The sequence below is a fragment of the Chrysemys picta genome, chromosome 5 (assembly GCF_011386835.1).
Source record: "Chrysemys picta bellii isolate R12L10 chromosome 5, ASM1138683v2, whole genome shotgun sequence".
Lineage (NCBI taxonomy): Eukaryota > Metazoa > Chordata > Testudines > Emydidae > Chrysemys > Chrysemys picta.
Window position 1 is genome coordinate 92,344,464 of NC_088795.1, and position 19,055 is coordinate 92,363,518.

The 19,055-nt window shown below is 47.4% G+C and overlaps 1 long non-coding RNA gene across 1 annotated transcript; it reads right to left on the reverse strand.

Moving 5' to 3' along the window:
- Positions 1 to 639: 639 nt before the first annotated feature.
- On the reverse strand, positions 640 to 19,033 carry LOC122172336 (uncharacterized). Its single transcript, XR_006172555.2, has 4 exons — positions 18,917 to 19,033; positions 11,306 to 16,267; positions 6,207 to 6,306; positions 640 to 1,302 (listed from the first exon to the last, which is right to left on the reverse strand). It is a non-coding gene; the product is annotated as an uncharacterized LOC122172336 (long non-coding RNA).
- Positions 19,034 to 19,055: the final 22 nt, after the last annotated feature.

Here is a 19,055-nt window from a genome sequence, read left to right on the forward strand (position 1 = left end):
ACTAACAAATGTATTTGAATTGCAAACAGGGACTTTCTTCCCGGACCAGAAGATCACCATAGGGGAAGTCAAAATGCCCATTGTGATCCTGGGAGACCCTGCCTACCCCTTAATGCTGAGGTTTAAGAAGCCATACACAGGGCAACTTGACAGCAGCAAGGAGCGGTTCAACAACAGGCTGAGCAAGTGCAGAATGTCTGTTGAGTGTGCATTTGGCCACTTAAAAGCCCGCTGGCGATGCCTGTATGGGAAGTTGGACCTTGCCGATGACAATATTCCTATACTTATAGCCGCGTGCTGTACGCTCCGTAATATTTGTGAAGGGAAGGGTGAAAGCTTCACTCAGGGCTGGACTGCAGAGGCTCAGCACCTGGAGGCTGAGTTTGAACAGCCAGAGACCAGGGCTATTAGAGGGGCACAGCGCGGGGCAATAAGGATCAGGAATACCTTCAGGCAGCAATTTGAAGCTGAAAGCCACTATCTTTGTTGCCTTGCTCAGGATTGCAGTGTTTGTAATGCTAGGAGGTGATTGGTGCACATGATGCAAGAAGGGGGCTTAACATAACTGTATGTTGCTTTGCAGTGCTCGTTTTGCTTTCACATAGTAGAATAAAGATTGCTTTCAAACCAACACAATTATTTTATTAAAAGACAACAACTGGAGAAGAGAGTTAAATGAAAAGATTCATCAGCAGGGAGGGGGAGAGGGGAAGGGAAGGTCTCCAGAGGGGAAGGGGGTCCCAAAATGGCTACAGATTTGTGTATGCCCAGGGATCATGCCCAACCTTTCCTTTGAAGTACAACACAGAGGGTGCTGTACTGCAGCAGGGCAAAACTGCAGAGGGATGGATGTTGAGTGCAGTGGGTAGTGGGAGTCCACAGTGCTGGACTGTGAACAGGGAGGATTGGAATGCTGCGGGTAGAGAGTGGAGACAGGAGGTTGATAACAGTGTGTTGGCGGTGTGTGTGGGGTGCATGGGAAAGAGATTTGTGACAGCGGCTGCAGGGGAGGGTGGGTGCGGAGCTGCTCAGTTTGAAGAGCTAGTATCACCTGGAGCATGTCCACTTAGCACTCCATAACATCTAAGATCCGCTCCGTGGCTTTTTTCTGGTGTGCCACGTTCTCCTTTCGGTCCCTCTTCTCGCTGTCCTGCCACTCCTTCAATTCCTGTTTCTTGGCAGTGGAGTGCATCATAACCTCATGGAGAAAGTCCTTCTTAGTTCTTCTTGGCCACTTTCTAATTCTGTGCAGCCGTTCTGCCACCGATAACAAAGAGGGAGGCTGGGCTCCCAAGATCATCTCTGTGAAATTTAAATGCAACATTTTACAGAAGCAGTATTGTTTGCAACACAGATAACACTAATTCAGTGCTTTAAAACACAGCCAGTACTCACACACCTGTCACTAACTGGCTGACCCCAGGCAAGCACACATGAGCCACAAGACCCCCAAAATGGTGAGTAGCCAAGGAAAGTGTGGGCCCCTTACTGAATGAGGGAAGCAACCTAATGACAGAGGATGTGGAAAAAGCTAATGTACTCAATGATTTTTTTGCCTCTGTCTTCACAAACAAGGTCAGCTCCCAGACTGCTGCACTGGGTAGCACAGTATGGGGAAAAAGAAGAACAGGAGTACTTGTGGCACCTTAGAGACTAACAAATTTATTAGAGCATAAGCTTTCGTGGACTACAGCCCACTTCTTCGGATGCATATAGAATGGAACATATAATGAGGAGATATATATACACACATACAGAGAGCATAAACAGGTGGGAGTTGTCTTACCAACTCTGAGAGGCCAATTAATTAAGAGAAAAAAAAAAAACTTTTGAAGTGATAATCAAGCTAGCCGAGTACAGACAGTGTGATAAGAAGTGTGAGAGTACTTACAAGGGGAGATAGAGTCAATGTTTGTAATGGCTCAGCCATTCCCAGTCCTTATTCAAACCGGAGTTGATTGTGTCTAGTTTGCATATCAATTCTAGCTCTGCAGTCTCTCTTTGAAGTCTGTTTTTGAAGTTTTTCTGTTGTAATATAGCCACCCGCAGGTCTGTCACTGACATTGACTACAAACATTGACTCTATCTCCCCTTGTAAGTACTCTCACACTTCTTATCACACTGTCTGTACTCGGCTAGCTTGATTATCACTTCAAAAGTTTTTTTTTTTTTTTTTTCCTCTTAATTAATTGGCCTCTCAGAGTTGGTAAGACAACTCCCACCTGTTTATGCTCTCTGTATGTGTGTATATATATCTCCTCATTATATGTTCCATTCTATATGCATCCGAAGAAGTGGGCTGTAGTCCACGAAAGCTTATGCTCTAATAAATTTGTTAGTCTCTAAGGTGCCACAAGTACTCCTGTTCTTCTTTTTGCGGATACAGACTAACACGGCTGTTACTCTGAAACTTGACAGTATGGGGAGAAAGTGACCAGCCCTCTGTGGAGAAAGAAGTGATTCGGGACTATTTAGAAAAACTGGATGAGCACAAGTCCATGGGGCCAGGTGCGCTGCATCCGAGGGTGCTAAAGGAGTTGGTGGATGTGATTGCAGAGCCATTGGCCATTATCTTTGAAAACTCATGGCGATTGGGGGAGGTCCCGGATGACTGGAAAAAGGCTAATGTAGTGCCCATCTTTAAAAAAGGGAAGAAGGAGAATCCAGGGAACTACAGGCCAGTCAGCCTCACCTCAGTCCCTGGAAAAATCATGGAGCAGGTCCTCAAGGAATCAATTCTGAAGCACTAAGAGGAGAGGAAAGTGATCAGGAACAGTCAGCATGGATTCACCAAGGGCAAGTCAAGCCTCACTAACCTAATTGCCTTCTATGAGGAGATAACTGGCTCTGTAGATGAGGGGAAAGCAGTGGATGTGTTATTCCTTGACTTTAGCAAAGCTTTTGATACAGTGTCCCACAGTATTCTTGCCAGCAAGTTAAAGAAGTATGGGCTGGATGAATGGACTATAAGGTGGATAGAAAGCTGGCTAAATCGTCAGGCTCAACGGGTAGTGATCAACGGCTCCATGTCTAGTTGGCAGCCGGTTTCAAGTGGAGTGCCCCAAGGGTCGGTCCTGGGGCCGGTTTTGTTCAATATCTTCATTAATGATCTGGAGGATGGCATGGACTGCACTCTCAGCAAGTTTGCAGATGACACTAAACTGGGAGGAGTGGTAGATACGCTGGAAGGTAGGGACAGGATACAGAGGGACCTAGACAAATTAGAGGATTGGGCCAAAAGAAACCTGATGAGGTTCAACAAGGACAAGTGCAGAGTTTGTTTTTGATGAAATTAATGTTGGAAAACACTTGTTCACAGAAGTACATTGAACCGAAGATTGAGAGAAGTCCAAATGTGTATTTCTTCAGGTGACTGTACGTATCCGGTAGACAATTCCAAACGTCGAATATAATCTGGTCTTGCCGCTTAAGATCGTCCATTTCAGACCACTTGTGTTGTAGCCCCATGGTGGATTTCTGCCTTTCCAGATTTTTAAGTTCAGTGACAAGATCTTTCAATTTTGAATTCATAAATCCTTGTCTTGCAAGTCCGCTAATTCAAGTTCAAATTGTGCTCGATGGATTCCCGCAAATGCTGAAAAATTCAATGCAGAAGTGTCAGCTTCAAGCAGTTTCAACAGAAATGACAAAGTGGCCTTTTCCCTTCTGCACTCTTGAAATCGGACAGCAAATGCAGCTTGCATTCTGATGCCTGTTTCTGCAAGAAATCTAATGTCAATGTCACAGTCATTTGTTTGTTTGTATTGCTTCAGTATTGGGAAATGCACTAACACGCCCGTCTCAATGTCCCTTACAAACAAAGACAGCTTTCGTTTAAATGAAAGAACTTCTTCCAAAAGCAAAATTGCAGTATTTCCTTTTCCCTATAGCTTCCGATTCAACACATTTAAATGAGAAGTTAAATCCACCAAGAAACTGAATTTCTGAATTCCAGCCAGTGAGGATCTGTTAGCGCCACATATTTAAGGCCCTTTCCTTGTAGGAACACCCTAATTTCCTCAAGACATGATGCAAACCTCACCAGGACTGCACCTCTGGAAAGCCATCTTACCTTGTTATACATGAGAAGATCAGAATATTGGCTGTTAACGTCTTGAAGAATCTTGTAAAACTGCCGATGATTGAGAGCGCTTGCCATTATTTTGTTAACGATCTGCATGACCATTTCCATTACTTTTGAGATTACCTCACACTTCCTCAAAAAACAAGCTGGCAGCCAAAGAGCCACATGCGGCTCTGGAGTCGCAGGTTGCCGACCCCTGCACTAAACAAACAAGAGGCCAGAGCTCTTGCAAGCTGAGAAAGATGGGTCCTTCAACCAAAGGGAGGTTGAAGTCTCTGGAACTGAATATAGGTGAGAAACCTGCTTAAGTAAAGATCTTTCCCTTGTCTTCTTAGATGAAGTCTGCACCTTGTACTTTTGTGGAAGGTTCTCTATGAGGGAAAGTCAGCCATGGCTAGGAAAAAGAATGACTGGTAAGAGGAACTACCTTGAACAAAGCCTGTATCTTGCTAGATTAAGTTTTAGACTTTTAGATGCATGTTTTCACTTTTATTTGCTTGCAACCCTTTCTAACTTTATTCCTGTTACTTACCGTCACTTAACCTAAGTCCTATTGTTAATAAATTTGTTTTATTTTACCATAAATCAACTTAGTTCTATGTTTAAAAGAAAGGGTGTATTCACTCCCAGTTAAGTTAATGTGCTGTGATGCGTTTTTGTGTTGTTAAAGGAGCAAACAAACCATCTTATTTCTCTCAACTGACCAGGAGAGGGCTGGACAGTGCAGAGCACATAGTTTTGGGAAAATTTGGGACTGGGAGTGTGTTGGGATCATCCTGCTAGTAGTAACTAAGGCTGATAGAATACAGAGTAGTGTTGTGGGGCTGTACACAGACCGCAGGGGTCAGATCTGCTGAATCAGGGCTGTCTAGCACACAGACAATCAGGGTGTGACCTGCATGCTCATAGGGTGGTTGTGAGTGGCCAAGGTTGGGCGGAGGGATAGCTCAGTGGTTTGAGGATTGGCCTGCTAAACCCAGGGTTGTGAGTTCAATCCTTGAGGGGGCCACTTGAGGATCTGGGGCAAAATCAATACTTGGTCCTGCTAGTGAAGGCAGGGGGCTGGACTGGGTTCCTTCCAGTTCTAGGAAATGGGATATCTCCATTAATTATTTTATTTTAATTATTTTATTATTTTAGGTTGGCAGCTACAACAGCAAAGCATTGTGAGGCACCCAAGATTACAGAGCTAAAATGGTGACACAACCCTCACTGATCTGGATTGCACCCCAGACTGTGACACCCTCCTTGCCTGCCACCTGCTTGCTCTAGTTCCTCTGGTTTTACCCTTGACTTCAGCTTCCAACTACTGACTCTGGTTTTGATTCTAGTTCATGCTTCTCAATGCCTGTTCCAACCACTAGGCCTGCCACTGCTCTTATCACTAGGCTAGATTACCCTCATCCCAGTTGCCTGACAGATTGAGCAGCCTCAAAAAATTAAGGACAGGGGTCTTCGAAGCAAGGTCCCATCAGGACTGGTGGACACTGTCCAGAATCTGCAGGTACAATTAACCATTCTGCAATCACAGAATGCGGCTCTGCAGCCACATGTTGTTCTGCTGGCTTCTCCGAACTCTGTCCCCACCCCTCCCAGTGCTGAAGATTCCACTGCCTGATGAATTTGATGGTGATCAGGACGAGTTTCAGGGGTTCTTGAACCAACATTGGCTCCTGTTCTTACTATACCGTAGATCATTCTCTCCTGACCAAGCCAATGGGGGGAGAGAGGGGAACTCATATTAAGCTTGTTGATTGGGGAAGCTTTGGCCTGAGCTTCCCTCCTCCTGGAACAGTCCAGGCCCCTCTTGTAACAATTAGGCAAATTCTTTCAAGCCATATGCATTATCTTTGATGTCCCCAACAGTGCACAGGCGACCAAGACAATCCTTCAAGCCTTACGGCAGGGATGCTGGCACTTCACCAAATACACCACTGAATTTCATTGTTTGGCTTCTGACACTGGGTGGAATGAGATGGCAGAGCACCACTATTTCTGCCTGGGGCTAATGAGGTTATAAAGGACGAGCTCACATGGGTGAGCCTCTGCCCAGTTTGAATGAGCTTATCAACTTGTACATCAGAATCAAATAACTCCTCATGGAGCAGCATTGCAAGCATACCTGGATTCTTTGGAGGTTGCCAGCCATCCTGTCCACAACATCCCATCCGAACGGGTCTTCCCTGGCATCTGAGCAGTTGCAAACCAACCAGTTTGATTCTCTGACTCAAAGAAACACCGACATCTGGTATTAAGTTTGTGCCTGTATTGTGGGTAACCTGGCCATCTTGCCTTGATGTGTCCAACAAAGACTCAGGTGGAACTGGGACCAGGAAATGCCAGCTCCTCAGCCCCAAAGGCAGAGCTGGTCTTCTCCCCACTCCAGTAGTTCCCAGCACCCCTGGGCCATAGTTGGCACAGCAGTACCCCCAAGTCAGTTCCCTGTGCAACTCCAAATACCTCTATTGATTCAACTTCTGGTAAGTGATAAGATTCATGTAGAGGCCCTGGTCAACTCAAGGGGCTCATGTTAACTTTATGGACTTGAATTTTGCTAAGACCCACGCGGTTCCCAACATATGTAAGAACTCTTCAGATCTGGTCAAGACTATTGATGGGTCTCTTTTCTCCTCGGGACCAATAACCTAACCGACCTTGCCAGTAATGGTTCTCATTGTCTGGGGACATCAGGAAACCCTCCAACTCAGATTAATTTGGGCCCCTGATGCTTCAGTCATTCTAGGTATGACTTGGCCTAACATCCACATTCATTGGTGGATGGTGATCCTACACTTCAGATCCCAGTATTGCCGGCTAATCTGCCTTCTAGAAGACCCCGACCCTCAGGGAGCAAGACTGCCAGAAGCCTCAGTGCCTCCTTCAGTTCTGCCTACCGTGGCCAATATCCCCCACAAATATCATGACTTCACCAATGTTTTTCACCAGGGGAAGGTAGACATCATGCCCCCACCAATGTTTTTCACCAGGGGAAGGTAGACATCATGCCCCTGCATCAGACTTACAATTGCCTGATTGATCTCCAGCCCGAAGCTGAGATCTCATTTGTTTGGATATATGTCCTCTCCAAACCCAAACTGCAGGATCTCCACATATACTTGCAGGAGAAACTTCAGAAGGGTTTCATCCGGATGTCCACATCCCCGAAGAGCATGCTGATCTTTTTTGTCAGACATGTATTGACTATTGAGCCCTGAACAGGGTGACTGTTTGAAACTGCTCCCTGCTTCCCCTTATCAATTAATTCAGATTAGCTAAGCATGGCTCATATTTTCACAAAGTTAGATTTGCGCGGGGCCTATAATCTGATGCACATGTATGAGGGATGAGTGCAAGACCACTTTTCATACTCGATATGGCCACTGTGAATACCTAGTCATGCCATTTGACCTATGAAATGCACCAGCAAACTTTTTAATGCTTTATGAACTATACATTCAGAGATATGCTGAACCACTTTGTCATTATCTACTTTGATGATGTTCTGATTTTGTCAGATGACCTAGCTCTTCATGACAAGCACATGCATAACGTTCTTCAAAGACTACAAATTATCTATATGCCAAGCCAAAGAAATACAAATTTGACTGGGACATTCTTGAATTTGTTGGATATGTTATCTTGCCAAGGGACTGATAATGGATCCTCGCAAGATAACGGCCATCATGGATTGGGTGGCACAAAAGGATGTTCATGGAATCCAATGCTTTTAGGATTTCAGTAACTTTTATAGACTGTTTATCCCAGAATTCTCTGGTTTGGCCAGTCCTCTCAGAGCTTTGCTGTGGAAGGGAAGCTTTTTTTATGGTCCCTGGAAGCACAAGCACCAAGCCCACCTGTTTCTGAACAACATCTTTCGTCTCCATGACTTGCCTACAGGCACAGCTGATCAAGAATCTCTGTTTATTTTCTGTTTCTGGTGAGAATTTCTATGCTGAGTATGAATGCCCTACCTCAACGGCCTATCACCCAAGCACCAATAGCCAGGCAGAGTGGGTGTGACGTATGGGGGTACAATCCAGACTAGTGGGGTGCTGTGTCACCCCTGTCCTGTAACCCGAGATGCCTTGCAATTGTAACCTCCAACCTAGACTGCTCACAACCAGCCACTAGCATGTAGGTCACTCTCAGATGTGTTTGTGTAACTGCAGCTTGCCAGTCACGCCCTAGTTCCCACCAGGGTGTGGTTATACTGCAGGGTGACCCCAACACACTCCCAGTCCTGGACTTTCCCTCAGAAATAGATGTTTTGTACTGCCAAGCCCTCTCCTGGACAGTCCAAATATATTAAGTCCATTATTCCTTTAAGCAGGGGTGAAAGTAACTTAAAGGACTTACTGGTACACCGGAGTCCTGAGCAGGGAGCGGGGCCTCAACTGGAAGAGGTGGGGCCTTTAAATCCCTGGGCCCTTTACATCAAGATTTAAAGGGCCCGGGGCTCCGGCTGCAGTAGCTGGGAGCCCCAGGCCCTTTAAATCACTCCTGGAGCCCCGCTGCCGCTAATCCAGGGCTCCGGCAGCGGGGCTCGGGCAGCAATTTAAAGGGCCCCGGGCTCCCTGCAGCAGCCGGAGCCTGAGCCCTTTAAATCTCTGCCCGAGCCCCACTGCTGGAGCCCCTGGGGTAACGGTGGCAGCCCAGGTCTCCGGCAGTGATTTAAAGGGCCAGGGGCTCCTGGCCGCAACAGAGCCCTGGGGGCTCAGGCGGAGATTTAAAGGGCCCAGGGTTCCGCTGCGGTAGTGGCAGCTGGGAGCCCCTGGCCCTTTAAATCACTCCCGGAGCCCCACTGCCGCTACCCCAGGGCTCCTGCAGCAGGGCTTGGGCGGTGATTTAAAGGGCCTGGAGCGCCGACCATTGCTACCGCCCCGGGCCCTTTAAATCACCGCCCGAGCCCCGCTGCCGGAGCCCTGGGGCAGCGGCGGCAGCTGGGGGCTCCAGCGGTGATTTAAAGGGCCCTTTAAATCGCTGGCCTGGGGAAGCCGGGCCGATACGCCAGACCGAACCAGCTTACTTTCACCTCTGCCTTTAAGGGAATAATATACACTAGCTTATCATGATAAATGACATTTCCCAGACACTTTAACTTAAACACGCTGGATTAAATGAAACAATAAAACAAGTTTATTAACTACAAAGAGATAGATTTTAAGTGAGTGCAATGAAGCATAAAAGTCAGAAACAATTACAAGAAAATAGAGATAAAATGCTTATTAGTGTCTAACTTAAACTATATTAGATTCAAGCGAAGTCTCACCACATGCTTCCAGCAGGATTACTGACCACACTTTTCAGGTCAGGACCCACCCCAGAGTTCAACGGTTATTTCCTTTTTCTTCTTAGGTGTAGAGAATGTGATGGGAATGGAGGGTGTGTGTGCCTGGAGGTGTTTTCCCCTCCTTTTTATTGTTTCAGTCCCCCTCCTGAAAAACATTTCCAGCTGAGAACCAGGAGGCAAAGAGTCTATGTGGAAGGATATTCCCAGCTGTTTTTTCCCCACCTGTTTGAACTCCCCCCCCCCTTCCTGTTTGCTGACTCTGTTTACTGCTTAAATGCAAATTAAGGCAAAGCACATATTCCTTTGTTTAGGACAGACCTGTTTGCAGACTTCTGTTTGGGCAGGGCTATGGGGTTTGGAATATGTGTTAATAACATCATACAGGGAAATCTTTTAACTTCACATTACAATGTTGCCACACATTTTATCAGGATGATACTGACCAGCAAATTATGAGTTTTCAAATAATATCTTACAAGACATGCCCTGTACAAAGATTATTACATTAGTGTGCAGGGTGTGAATACAGGAGTGTATTCTAGCACAGTGGGTCAACCAGGTCCTTGATCAGTAACTATGTTGCTTTCTAAACTATCATCAAGATGATTGGCTGACTCTGATCCCTCACACTGAGTTTGCTTACAACAATGTTACAAACTTCCCCACCAAACAGACTCCTTTCTTTGCTAACTAACACACTCATCTAGAGCATGGTTCTCAAACTTATTTGATCATGCCCCCCTTCTTTGTGAGTATTTTATTTTACGCCCCACCTCGCCACACAAGTACATATACTGATTAAAAAAAATCAACATGCAGCGCTCACTAAATATTAAAAACAGCAAGGCATCGATTCAAACAGAGCCAACAATCAATTGGAATAAGAGCAAAAGCAAAACTGCGATTGTGGTAGATGCTTACAATTAAATGTGCACACCGCGTTGTAACAAACCGGTTAATGTACAGATGGCAACAACTTTGTATAATGCTATGCAAGCTTCACCGAAATCCATCAAAATGCACAGCACCATCTAGAGTCAAATGCACAGCACCATCTGAGGACTGGATATGTCTGGAGAAATCAGCTTTGCTAGTTATTCATTGCTGTGGGTAAAATATGCACAGTACGTTTCCCCCCCCTAAAACTTCTCATGCCCCTCCCCCAAGTTGGAGAACCTCTGATCTAGAGATCCCCTCCAAATTGTCAAGGTTTGCTGTTATCGAACTAATGGCCCACATCCAGAAGTGTATCAAGAATTCCAGAGGCAGTTAAAAGTTGCAAGGGCAACTTTCAAACAATATGCCAACCGGTCCTCCCAGCTAACACCTGGGTTTGGGGTGGGGATAAGGTATGGTTGTCCGCCTCTCTGCGAATCTGGGACATAAATACCTGGGGCCTTTCCAGATCACAAAATAGATTAAGCCTGTTACAGTCAAGTTACAGCTACCAGATTCCCTCAAGATTTACCCTTTCATCTCTATCTTCTAAAACTATTAGTTAAGAATCCCTTCCAACTCTGTACTACTCCCCCTCCTTCACCCATTAGGGGTCATGAAGAAAATGCAGTTTGGCAACTCCTAGACTTTCGTGGGATCTGAGGAAAACTACAATATCCAATTGAATGGAATAGGTATGGCCCAGACTAACATTCAAGGAAATCTACAGAACACATCCATGCCCCGGATCTCCTGTGCACCTTTCATCACACTTACCCTGAGAAACCAGGCCCGAGGCCCCTAGACAGCACCCAGGGAGTTATGTTCAAAATCAGGGCCTGCAGCAGAGTTAAACTCCAGACACCCTCATCAGTACAACTGGCCTGCAGCAGACTGCCTGATTGGCCAAACTATCTCATTGCTCTTAAGCCAGCAGCAGCAACTTGCTGGCTGCTTAATGCTCGTACCCACCATCATGAATGCTCCTGTCTCACCTTGTTCCTGCTGCTCTTTTCTTGCATCCTGCTTTGCCACTGTCCTGCTGCCCCTGCCTTAAGCCCCGCCCCACCCTCTGCCTGTTACCTGCTTACTGCAGTTCCTGACTTCTGGCTTGATTTGTGGCTCTGGTTTCTCACTGCAGCTTGACCCTTGGCTCTGGTATCCAGTTCCTGCCCTCTGGTTTGACCCTTGGCTCCATCTTCCAACTACTGATTCCCACTCTGACACTAGTCCTTGGTTCCTGATGCCTGCTCTGACCATTAGGTTCTGACAACTAAGCTAGATCTACTTTGTTCCAGTTGCCTGACAATATCTTGCACATTGCTTCTGAAAAAAGCAACAGAGTCCTGTGGCACCTTTAAGACTAACAGATGTATTGGAACATAAGCTTTCGTGGGTGAATGCCCACTTCGTCGGATGCATACCTTGACTCAGAATGTCCCTTGGGCTGAGCCATTTTATAATTTCTATTGCTGTTTTTTAGGCAATTCCTTATATTATTTATTTATCACCCAGACCATGCATGCTTAGTTCCTATGGCATCTCAAACCTTTAGGAACAGAGAAATTGCTATACTGGATCAGAACAAGTGATTTATCTAGTTCAGAATCCTGTCTATTCAAGAAATTTTGCAAAAGACAATTATGGAATAACTTTCCTACAGAGAAAGTTTCTTCCTAACTTCATAAATTAGAAGTTGTTTATACTATGAAGCAGGAAGGTTTATATCTCTTCCAAAACTCTTGGCTACCTTGTTTTTAATCCTTACTATTATAACTCTAGATATTGTTATCCATCAAATGGCAAATCATTTTTTGAATCTTGCTACGCTCTTGGCCACAATGCCTTTTAGCAATGTGTTTGTATATTTTTTTCCTTTTATCAATTTTTAAATTTGTCATATTTTTGAACATCCCATTGTTTTTGTATTAAGAAAAATATTCTTGAATAAAGAATAAATAAACTTCCTAATCTACCACTGGAGAAGATTGTAAAAGAAAGTTAGTCTTGACTAACCTAAATAATTTTGTGTCATCTGCAAATGTTGCCATCTTACTGCTCAACCTCTTTTCCAGATCACTAGTAAATGTATTAAACACTAGTCTAACATGGAACCTTTTGGCACTGTTAATCTTTTGCTAGGAGGAAAATTGACTTTAACTAGACAAGCAACAAGAAAAAAGACTAGCAGTTTGAGGGTGTAGAATGTTCTTTTGGGCACTCCCAGCTGCAGACATTGTCTGGCATGAACTTTGTGAAGTGTGTGCTCTCAGTTGAGAACCTGAGCAAGAGTACTGTAGGTAAAGCAAATTGCTCCTAGTCCTACAACCTGAAGAAAATAACAAACCAGAGTGTCTCATCGTCACTGACACTATTTCAGGCAGGTCAGCAGTTTAGCAGCTGTGTGATATCAGAGACATGACCTTTGTGTTACAATGACGGAGGGTGGGTACTTGATTGTGGCTGTGACAGATGTCTCTGGATTCACTATTTCACACTAACATTTGTCTGGCAATAGAGACGGGGCCACTAAAGCGAGGCAGCACCAGATCTCTCTCTGACAACTGTATACACTGTTGCCAGTGCTTGTGATGTTCCATTTCATAGAGTTCAAAGCCAGAATGGACCATCAAATCTAGTCTGATCACTTACATACCACAGGCCACTATTTTTCACTTAGCTAACCCTATTTTAAGCCCAAAGTTTTAAGTTAGATCAAAGCATTTTGGTCTTCAGGAGACTAAACTGAGTGTCATAGGGAGAAAACGAGAGATCAACATGCCAACAACGCCCCAGACCCCTGCAATAGCTGGAAATTGTTTAGGTGAGATATGCCCAGATGATCCCAGCAGATGAACCACACCCCATGCTGCAGGGGAAATGAAAACCCAGAAGGTTCCTGCCAGTCTGACTTGGGAGAAAATTCCCTCTCAATCCTACATCTGGTGATCTCTATAATCCTGAGCATGGGAGCAACACACATCAAAAGAGGATCCTCTGTACCACTTCAAAGCCCCAGTCCACCCGGTCCAGCGTCCTGTCTCTAGCTGCGGCCAATCTTTAGATCAAGGCAACCTCCCTACCCCTGAAAAATACAACTGGCCAATTGTGCATCGGGGGCAAAAATCCTTCCTGACCCCTGCAGGTGGCCAGCTAAAGCCCTAAATCATGAGATTTGATTATGTCATTATCTTTAATAATAGAATAATAGAAATACGGGGCTGGAAGGAATCCCAAGAGCTCATCAAGTCCAGCCCCCTGTGCTGTGGCAGGACCAAGTAAACCTAGACCATCCCTGACAGGTATTGGCCCAACCTGTTCTTAAAAACATACAACGGGGATTGGCAACCTTTGGCACGCAACCCGTCAGGGAAAGCCGCTGGTGGGCTGGGCCGGTTTGTTTACCAGCAGTGTCCGCAGATTCGGCCGATGGCAGCTCCCACTGGCCATGGTTCGCCGTCCCAGGCCAATGGGGGCTGCGGGAAGGGTGGCCAGCACATTCCTTGGGCCACGTTGCTTCCCGCAGCCCCCATTGGCCTGAGATGGCGAACTGTGGCCAGTGGGAGCTGTGATCAGCCGAACCTGCGGATGCTGCAGGTAAACAAAACAGACCGCCCTGCTAGCGGCTTTCCCTGGCGGGCTGCATGCCAAAGGTTGCCGATCCCTGAGCTACAATGATGCAGCTTCCACAGCCTCCCTTGGATGCCTATTCCAGAATTTAACTACTCTTATACAGTAAAAGCGTTGTTATCTGGCATGTTGGGGAAATGGGGGGTGCCAGTAAGTTAAAAATTCTGGTTTACTAAGAGGAAGGGAGTTTGGGTGTGGGAGGGAGCTTAGGGCTGGGGCATGGGAGAGGGTGCAGGGCGCGGGCTTTGGGAGGTAGCTTGGCTGCAGGAAGGGGCTTAGGGCAGGAGTGCGGGAGGGATTTTGGGGTGCCAGATCCGGGCAGCCCTCACCTTGGTCGGCTTCCCACAAGCGGTGACATGTCCAGAGAGGCATGGCCAGGTGGCTCTACGTGCTGCCTCCGCCCAAAGGCGCAGGCCCACAGCTCCCCTTGGCCGCGGTCCCTGGCCAATGGGAGCTGCAGAGCCAGCACTCGGGACAAGGCGGGGGCAGCTCATGGAGCCCCCATGCCCATTCCTCTGGTTTGTAGAGCTTTCTGGTTTGTAAAGTGCCAGAGAACATAGCTTTTCCTGTAGTTACAATGTCTTTCCTAATAGCCAACCTAAACCTCCCTTGCTGCAGCTTAAGTTCATTACTGCTTGTCCGCCATTCAGCAGACACGGAGAACAACTGAACACTGTCTTCTTTATACAGCCCTTAACATATTTGAAGACTATTATCAGGTCCCCACTCAGTCTTCTTCTCAAGACTAAACATGCACAGGCATTTTAACCTTTCCTCATAGGCCCACATTTCTAAATCTTTTATTGTTTTTGTTGCACTTCTCTGGACTCTCTCCAATTTGTCCGCTTCTTTCCTTAAAGTGTGGCACACAGAACTGGACACAATACCCCAGCTGAGGTCAAATAGAGCAGGACAATTACCTCTCATGTCTTATATACAACACTTTTGTTCATACACCTGTAAGAACCTGGGGACAAGAACTTAGAGCAGGGGGATTCTAGGCCACCAATGCTTCTATAGCACCATCACATCCACCATAGTGGATACCCAGGTTTCCACTAGAGGAACCTGTGAAGCTAGACACTGTAGGAAGTACCACCCAACAGGACCTGAGTAGCAACCCCAGAGCCCACTGACTGACTGGCTCATGCTGGTATATTTCTCCTGGGGGAGTTTTGCGCCACTGCGCAATGCAGAATTTTGCAGAAATTAATGTTGTGCATGCAGAATTTCCTTTCCTCTCCAGAAATGGGCTGCTAGCCGCCACTAAGGGCCTGTGGACTTGGCAGGGCCCACCTTTCACACAGAAGACACTTCTGTGGGGAGGGACAGGGAGCTAGAGAGTTCCTGGCAGCTGCAGTTCCCAGCATGCCCTGAGGGAAGGAGACGGTGGCATGCAGAAAACTCTGTGCAAGCCTAGGACCAAGCATCATGCCGTATCTCCCTCTGGATCCTTGGGCTCGGGGGGAGTGGGCTCTTGGGGGGACGGGATGTGGGCTGGGGGGGCCCTGCGGTTGGACTCTGGAGAGGAGGGGGTTCAGATGTATTGGCTGGGGCGGAGGCCCGCAGGTGGGCTCTGTGGGCGGGGAGGGGTTGTGCATGTCTTGCCCCCGGCTGGGCTCTGGGGGAGGGGAAGGCAGCAGAGAAATAGGAACTGGGTTATCAAAGGAGTTTCTTTAACTCTCTACTCCTGGGGGAATTTGTGTGTGTGTCTGTATTGCTTCTGACCCGGATTCGTCCCTGTCTCTGTCACTTGCCTGCTGTCTGTCGCCTGGTGCCAGCCTATCCTGACTCAGCTCCCAGACCTGGGGGCAGGTGGCTCCTCCTCCTCACCATTGTGGTCTGTTCCTCAGCCATTGTGGTCTACTACTCTTACCAGTACATGATACTGGTTCCTGACTGAGAAGGACTGGGGTCCTGAGAGGGGTGTGGAGCATTGTCTACTGTCCCAGGTGGCCAGCCAGTCTCCTTCTTCTAGAACAGCTGGTTCACCTTCCTCCTCTGGTACCACTGTAGTCGTGTAGTCAGCTAGCATCCTCCGTCCCAGGTGTTTCCACGTGCATACTGTCGATTAAGTCCTTATCCTCCTGCTGCTCTGTTACCAGCTTCCTGAGGGACTCCACCAACAGACACCTCTCACGGAAGGTGGTTCCCCCTGCCTGATTTTCACTGACAGGGACATGAAGGGCACATTACCAGCAAGTCAAGACCAGGGTGGAAGTCTCCAGGGTCAGGATGCCTGTCTGACAGGAGGCCCCACAGGTATAGTTAGCAGTGATGTTGGCATGTCATTTCCCTCCCATTGTCAGGTCTTCCTTGTAGGGTACCTGCAAATTAAGGAAATTCAAAATCCTATGTCTCTGCCTTCCTCCACTGGCGAACTCCATTGGCTAGCTCCCTAAGGCAGAGGACCCCAAACTTTGGGGTGCACCCCCCTAGAGGGACAAGGAGGACTGTTCGGGAGGGGGCATGGAGGGAGCATCACACAGCTCCACTCCTGGACCTGGCTGCCGGCCCCAGGGCTCTGCTCCCGGCCCTGCGGCTGCCGGCCCCGCGCCCAGGGCTCTGCTCTCAGCCCTGGCTGCCAGCCCCACGCTCCGCTCTCGGCCTTGCACCCGGGGCCCCACCTCCGGGCCTTGGCCGGGGCTCTGCTCCTGGCCCTGCCCCCTGCTGTCGCCCCAGTCTTGGCCCCCTTACCCCTGTCCATGTCCCTCTCCCTCGCCTCCCAGTGCCATGACCCCACTCCTGGCCCCAGCTTGGGGGAAGGGTGCGGACAGAGATAAACAGGGGCATGACCCTGAAAACTTTGGGGACCACTGCCCTAAGGCCTGATCTATACTTAAAAATTATATCGAACTGGCTACATTGATTGCTCAGGGCTGTCAAAAATTTCATGTCCTGAGCACTGTAGTTAGGTCACCCTAATCCCTGGTGTAGATGCAGCCCAGTTGACAGAATTCTTCCGTGGACCTAGGTACCACCTCTTGGAAAGATGGATTAACTGCATGGACAGAAAAATCCCTTCTGTTGATACAGTAAATCCCACCCCTCGAGAGGCAGTAGCTATGTCATTGGAAGAATTCTTCCATTGACTTAGCAATGTCTACAGTGGGGCTTAGGTTGATTTAACCACATCTCTCAGGGTTGTGAATTTTTTATCCCCATGAGTGACACAGCTATGTCATCCTCAGTTTTAGGTGTAGACTAGGGCTGAGTCTTTCAGCTGCTTTCATCTTACCAGCAACTGGGCATCTGCATGCTTTTTAAAGTCTGGGCCCCACACATAGTTGGAATGGATGACTCAAACTCTCTCACTCAGTCTCCTCTAATCTCTGGCCTATTAAAACAAAAACTCTACAGCTCACATTTCAGAGTTCCCTGCTAGAGCCCTTCAAAGAGTCCTTCTAACTCACCTAACTGCAGGACAATCAGCTATCAAACCTAAACTTCAAAACACAACACACACAGCAACCAAACGTGTTCCACCAGAGCTGCAAGTATTATGAGCATGTAGAGGGCAATGCATGTAATCCTATTCTTCCCATAGAATCATAGAAGATTAGGGTTGGAAGAGACCTCAGGAGGTCATCTAGTCCAACTAAATCATCCCAGCCAGGGCTTTGTCAAGCCGGGCCTTAAGAACTTTGAAGGATAGAGATTCCACCACTTCCCTAGGTAACCCATTTCAGTGCTTCACCACCCTCCTAATGAAAAAGTTTTTCCTAATATCTAACCTAGACCTTCCCCACTGCAACTTGAGACCATTGCTCCTTGTTCTGTCATCTGCCACCACTGAAAACAGCCGAGCTCCATTCTCTTTGGAACCCTCCTTCAGGTAGTTGAAGGCTATCAAATCCCCCCTCAATTCTTCTCTTCTGCCAACTAAATAAGCCCAGTTCCCTCAGCCTCTCCTCGTAAGTCATGTGCCCCAGCCCCCTAATCATTTTTGTTGCCCTCCACTGGACTCTCTCCAATTTGTCCACATCCTTTCTGTAGTGGGGCCCCAAAACTGGATGCAATACTCCAGATGTGGCTTCACCAGTACCGAATAGACGGGAATAATCACTTCTCTTGATCTGCTGGCAATGCTCCTACTAATGCAGCCCAATATGCCGTTTGCTGTTAGCCTTCTTGGCAACAAGGGCACACTGTGCCCATGAAAGAAGGGGAAGAACAGGGGGACTCAGATGCTTAAACAAGAATGAATTAACTTGACCATCTAGCTGAAGCCCCTGCACACCATTATATCTTATTCTGCCTTTTATTACAAGTCTTACACTATTTAGGGTATGCCTGCACTGGAGCTGGAAGGTGTAATTTCCAGTTTAAGTAAACATACCTGTGCTAGCCCTTATTAAGCTAGTGCACTAAAAACAGAAGTGTAGCTGTGAGTCGCTAGCCACTCCAAGTACTCAGGCAGCACTGCTAAGGCTACACTTCTGTTTAGCATATTAGCTCAATTATAGCTACTGCCAGTACATCTACCGGAGCTGCAAATTGCACCTTTCAGTTCCAGTGTAGACATACCTCGAAGCTGTTGACCTTGGCTAGGCTACAGGGTTATGTTGGCATGGTTAAGGTAGTCCAAGTTACAAAGTGGAAGGTCTTGGAGTCCTGTGATTACACGTGCATGTCATGTTTTTAAAAAACTCTCTACCTCTTAGCGTTGCACAGAAACGCTTGAAAATGTGAACGCTACAGAGGATCGAAAACGTGGGCAGAGGCAGGGCTACCCCATTGGGACCCATAAACATTAATATTTGGGGGGACTCCACACACATAATAAAAAGCAAAATAGGGGTAGGGTAACCAGACAGCAAGTGTGAAAAAGCGGGACGGGACGGGGGGTAATAGGATCCTACATAAGAAAAAGACCCCAAAATCGGGACCTCTGGTCACCCTCAGTAGGGGCCCCTTGAGCTGCTCGGGGCTCTAAGCAAAGTCACTGCGGCGGCTCCACCCCGCATCACACCCACCTCTCCTTCCTCCCGTACCCGGTTCGCAGCCACCGCCCCCCAGACAAGCTCGGGACAGAGCCACGACGCCGGAACTGGCGCATCGCATCGCCCACCCCCGCCTTCAAGCAGCCAATCAGCGCCCTTCGCCAGTTCGCTG